The sequence below is a fragment of the Mytilus californianus genome, unplaced genomic scaffold (genome assembly GCF_021869535.1).
Source record: "Mytilus californianus isolate M0D057914Y unplaced genomic scaffold, xbMytCali1.0.p SCAF_18, whole genome shotgun sequence".
Taxonomy (NCBI): domain Eukaryota; kingdom Metazoa; phylum Mollusca; class Bivalvia; order Mytilida; family Mytilidae; genus Mytilus; species Mytilus californianus.
In genome coordinates this window covers 5876317-5882532 of record NW_026262666.1, presented here as the reverse complement: position 1 = coordinate 5882532, position 6216 = coordinate 5876317, and the positions used below count along the sequence as shown (strand labels likewise).

The 6216-nt window shown below is 28.6% G+C and overlaps 1 long non-coding RNA gene across 1 annotated transcript; it reads left to right on the top strand.

The window, feature by feature from the left end:
- The first annotated feature begins 1123 nt into the window (after positions 1-1123).
- Positions 1124-3806, top strand: LOC127726623 (uncharacterized). The gene is made up of 4 exons (XR_007993615.1): positions 1124-1532; positions 3006-3075; positions 3332-3382; positions 3739-3806. It is a non-coding gene; the product is annotated as an uncharacterized LOC127726623 (long non-coding RNA).
- Positions 3807-6216: the final 2410 nt, after the last annotated feature.

Here is a 6216-nt window from a genome sequence, read left to right as displayed (position 1 = left end):
AAGAATGTAATTCAGACTATTTTTGTGTATGCTTGAGAAAATGTTTATAACTTTTTTTACAAAAAAAAAAAAAAATATGTTAAGATTCTCCATTTTCAACAAGATTGGAAGTTGTAGGTTAACTTGTATTTGACATTACAAAAATTCTTTCTATTTTCCGTTTATACTCATGTCTAGTCAAAACACTTCCAGCAGTTTAAGAATGGATAATCTAAAAGAAAAAGAAAGAAAAAAGAAAAAAAAATGTTCAATTATTGAAATGTATTTTATTTTTGCAAATTGTAATGTATATATTTTTGCCATCTTTTTGTTATTTTAGGATTTGAGATACTTTCAAATTTTACAAGTTACTTTATAAATGTAGTTAATGCAATTAAATCTGCCGATGTGAATATTCCCACTAAATTTTTTAGCAAAAATTTTAATCATTTTTGTTCTTTTTAGCAATGTTTCAAAATACCTTACCATAGCAAATGCCTCTCTAGTGTAAACTAAAAAGATGAATAATGGTCTGCAGTAAATATATCCCCTTACAACCTTTTCTTTCATGTTAATTTTAATATCTTTAAGATATGTGACAAGGGTGCTCTAATGCAGAGGAATTTACGAAGTGTAAGAAGTTAGAATTTTTTGCACTTTTTTTGTCATTTTTAGCTGATTTTGGTTTGTAACCAAGGTGATATTTTTTAAAGAATTAATTTTATAAAAGGTATAGTTGAAGACCATCTTGTTGAAATTGGATTGGTTGATTTTTGGTGTTAAACACCACTTTAACATGATTTACTATAATTTTGGCAGTAAATTTTTATTTGTGGAGACAGCCAGAGTGCCTAGTGAAAACATCACCTTCATCAGGGAAACGGGTAAACCCTAGTCAATTTAAGAATGAAGTTACACATTTCATGTGAGGGTTCTCAGTGTTGACAGGCTAGTGATACAGTAGTTGAACTACTTATAGGACCACTCTGCCACCATAAGTCGATCAGTACGAAATATTTTATTGAAATGTGTTAGATTTTTGTTATCAATCTATTTTTTAATTTTAATTGTACAATTTTTTTGTTTAATATAACAAGGATGTGGAGTCCGAATAGGGTGAAATTTGGGTCAAAGGGAGGTAATTTATTATACCCCTCTTTACCTCGACATACTTGAAATTCCCTCAATGTTAGGATTTTCATCTACTTGGATATTCATGTTTGTACATTTTTTTTAATATCAGATGTAAACTAGCTAATATTGACTATTATTTAGAGCTCTGTAATAAAAAAAAAAATAAATGTAAGCAGAGCTCTAGATAATAAGTATGCAGGGTGGGAGAAATCTTGGGTCATTAACAATTGATTTGCTGAAATTTTCAAGAAAGGGGATTTATTGGAAATGCATCTGATATATTTAATGTATAAAACTATATTTAAAAAAAAAAGATGTTAAGATGATGAGAGCCACCTTGTCAGCCGGGAGAGCAGCTCTAAGGGAGATGGTCAATTTAATCTTCACCAAGTCTGAGGCTTTACCATGAAAAATATGTGGTAAGTTTATATATTCCACAAATTTTATGGTAATAATATATATATAGGCATTTAACATTATTTTTTAAGGGTTCTTTTCTATCAGTGTTAAGATTTTTAGAGTATCTAGTCTTACATTTGTTTTCTGTCTGGTATCGAGTGAGCTGTTATGGATAGAAACCAACTGTTTGCAAGTTATTATCAATGAATTTGTAAACTTATTTGGGTCGAACAAATTTTTATGCAAACTCTAACTGTTTGAATATTGAATTGATATAGAATCATTTTCATAAAAGCGTGGACAAGACGATTTCTTGGTGCTCTTATGTTATCTATTGACTGGGTCAGATAAGGTGAAACTTTGTAACGCCCACTTGTCACATTGAATGTGTTGTAGACATTTAAACTGGGGTCGCCAAAGGTTCTAAATGCCTACATCAAATAGTACAAATTACTAGCAGAGGACTAAACCTTGTGTGTTGATTTAAATGTTGAATAATTATTTTCTTTTTTTCTTCTCTTGTGCCTACATGTACTTTGCTCTTTTATTCTATTTAAATCCCTATTGGAAGGCCTCTGACAGACTGAGTGAGCGTAAAATCACTGTTATAGATAGCCAATGGCAAACAAGTTAAAGGTACTGTAAATTCAGAAATTATTTACGTGCAATTATTAATAAATTTGGTGTATTTTCTGTCTTCTGATTGGTATTACTTTTATTTTCAATGTTGTCAATTTTTATGGCAACACGCCCACTCTGACGACCTATATTCATACACCAACATCCGTGTACATTGTTATGGTTAATATAAATAATATAAAAAGTTGTTTGAGCCTTATTTTTGATAGAAATTTATTTATAATGAATGGCTATAATTTATTTTGAATTTATTGAACCATAAAATTAATTTTTGACTTCACATTTTACATAATCCGCTTCGCGGATTATTCAATATGAAGAGTCAAAAATTAATTTTATGGTTCAATAAATTCAAAATAATAACCATTCATTAATTGCGATTTTGTAATTTTAGACTAAAATGCGATTTTAATTTTTGCGATATTGAGAAAAATCCTGTTTAATTCATATAAAAAATTTCAAAATGCTAGTTTAAATTATTGCCAATACAACCATATTGCATTTTTCGCAATAATAAAAACATTGCAATAGTTTCTGAATTTACAGTAATTGAGTTAGTATTATTACCAACATAAGTATGGGGGTTGTCTACGCTGTTATGAAAATGGTTATAAGAACCATCAAAAGAGAACAAAATCCCATCCGATTTTGTAATTGAATATTCCAAAATCATTGTCTTATACATATACGTGCACTTGCACAAGGTCAATTTCTATCTCTAGCAGTTTAAAAGTTTATATAGTGAAGATGATAATGTATAACAGGTTTTAATAAATGAAACATAGCATTATTTTGTTAGTCTTCTTAGAGACAGATTGATCTGTAAAACAAGTAATTATTTTTTTTATTTTTAGGTTGTTATAATGATGATGTTTTCGTGGTGTTGGGAGTAAGACTTGGATGTCTGATATTGTTAACATGTTGGTAGGTAATCGAGCATCTTTTTAGTAATATAATATTTGAAATCAATTTCATAAGGTTCTTTAGTACCAAAAAAATAATTTTACACTGATGAGATACCGGTTGAATTTTTTTGGTAAATATAAAACGAGTTTATAATTCAGAATACCAAATATTTTTTCCATGATTTTTTGTTATTCTAGTGCAATTTTAAATTTAGTACATGTGTAATAAATTTTTTTAGGAAAGTTTAGTATAACTGACTACTTTTATATTCCAGGTTAGCATCAGGTTTCCATTGGGTTACTTGCTGGGATAAAGCTGTTATAAGGTGAGAACCTATTCATCAACATACAACTTTAATGTGTTTATGTTATTGTGTGATGAATGTCACTAAATAGATTTCAATATATATATTTTTTTTTAATTTACAATTAAAAAAAATCAGTATTCAATCTTTTCAATTTAAAATAATGTACCCTTTAAAGTAGATACTAAATCTGAAGAAGATATATGAAGGGGAGATAACAATAAAATCGGATATTTTTGATACTATATATTTTTGAGTAATCAATATAAGTAATAAACAAATTGTTTAACATACACTGATGTCTGTTTCTTTATTCCCGTTAAATTATTTTAAAATTAAGAATCAACAATTGAAATTTAACTTTGTTTCTTTTTCAGTCAAAAGAGTTGCTGTTGCTGCCTTCCTTGTATGGTAAAATCCTCAGACTACAATCCTGCAAACCATTGGATGAACTGACTTACTGTTGTTATCTTTTGTAAAAAATCAGCAGATATTGTCTTATAAGCAGAATGAATTATAAATGCAATTAATTTTTAATGCTTTATTATTCAAATTATAAATGTTTATTTCATTATTTTTTCTTGCATTCAATTATTGTTTTGTGATTGAAGAAATATAAAAAAAAAAACTGTGAAATTATTGTTATTTGAGAGGTCCCAAAGGTATGATGTATGGTTTCACAAGTAACCCATAAGACTTGCTTCAGTTTACATATATTTTTTAAGTTATGTACACTGGTTAAGAATTATAAGTCCTTTGTGAAATGATTTTTTCTGGTTAGAAACCTATTAAGTAGGACTTCGATGGCCAAACACTAAAAGGGAATAAAACAAATCCCCTATTAAACAATTAAGTACTGAGTTTTTGGTGCAATATGAACTAGAAATAAAAATGTTTAGTTAGATGGTTTGTTTTGACTCTGCATTCTTTACATTCATACAAATTAATGGCTGTCAGTTTTATTTATTAGTTTTGATTATATATTATAAATGCATTATTCAGCATCTGAGACCACTCAAGTGAAAATAATTACATAGTTTTTGCAGTTTGTCATATTTTCTCATTTTTGTGTGATTGATTTCTCTATTTTTTCTCATTTATGATTATTTATATTTTAATGTTTAATTTTTGAGGCTTGTACTCAGCTTCTAAACAATTAGTTACCTCCCCCTTCCACATGTATAACCAGGATCCTGTAAAAGAAGTTTTGATTTTGAAGGATGGATGGATAATTAAAAATGCAAGATTTTTTTAATGTGCTAGTTCATAATGTAAAAGTCTGCACAAGACATCTAACCCTACCTGAACACATTATTCTGACTTCCAGCTGACCAGTCTTTGCTCCTACTCCAAATTGCTGAATGCTTAGCAGGGGAGCATCAAATACCAATTTTCAATTCTTTGATATGACCCAGGGCAGGACCAAATCCCATGCCCATCTGCACTCATGTTGAGCATAAAAAGGTTATTAAGAAGATTTGTCTGTCTGTTTGTCCATCATCATCTCTCATCCACAGCTTATAAACTATTGGAAGGTTTTCATTTAAACTTTCAGATTATCTTCTGTATCTAATGGCTGTGTGTCTTTTATTTTATTATAATGAAATTTTGGGGTTCTCAATTGTAATGAATGGACCTCCTAAGTATTTGAAAAAAAAGGGAAAGAAGCTTCTCATACAACTATTTTATCATGTGAAGGATAGGTTGGTTCAAATATATTTGTTTTTAATCATGTTTTTAGTAGTTGGATCTCATTATGACAAAATTTTAATGACTTAAATTCAAAATAAATTTGGGGTTCACACTGATATATATTACCACTGTAGCTTTAATGTAAATTTTATAAGGCTTTGCTATAACAAGATTTGTGTTTTATCTGGTTTTATTTGATTTTAGTGGTTTTTATGTGATTTTATTTGTTTTTACTGTCAAATCTTGTTATACCAAGCCTTAGTATGATTGAGTTTATATATTTTGATTATACATGCAATTCAAAATATAAATTTACATAATGAGATTAGACATTTATTATGCTTTTTAACTCCTCTTAGTGGATAAAATAGAAAAATGAATGAACATAAATATTGAAGTGGTCGTTGAAGATTGACCAAATTACAAGATTTATAAATGCAGAATCTTGCTCTAACTAAATCTATGTTCTTATCAGCTGAACCAACCTATCCTTCAATATGAGTAATAAAATTTTATAAATGGAAAAGTCCATTCTTCGATTGGGGAACCTTTGGATGTGAAAAAAATATACACAATGCCAACAGATACAGTTTAGGCAAAAACAATTCAATCCTTTAATTGTGATTGGAAGTTGTAGACGGATGAGCAAACAGATGATATACTTTGCTTACTATGGCACATTTCCTAAAGGATATGGACTATGGGTATGGGTTTTGCTCATGGTTGAAGGCTGTAGGTGACTGATAGTTGTTAAATTCTATGTCATTTGGTCTCTGATAGAGAGTTGTCTCATTGGCAATCATATCTCCTCTTTTTATTTTATATGAAATAATTACTTATTACTTCCTGGGCAAAAAGTTCTAGTTTCAAGAAAATAATAAAAAAAAATATTAATATCATACATGTATTGTTAAATAACTATCCTACTTTGATAAAAAGAATTGACTTTGGATAGAAATTGGGAGGAATTATAAAGAAACTTTATATACAATATAAGAGCTTGGGGTTATAAATGTTTAATGAAATGCAGTTAACTATTTCCTTGGTGATCTAATAATTTTTGCACAGATCACGATATTAGTTTATTTAAATAACCCTAGTAAATAAATTGAGTACACCTCATAAATGAATTTGATTCATGTATTTTTATGCATTTTTTATCT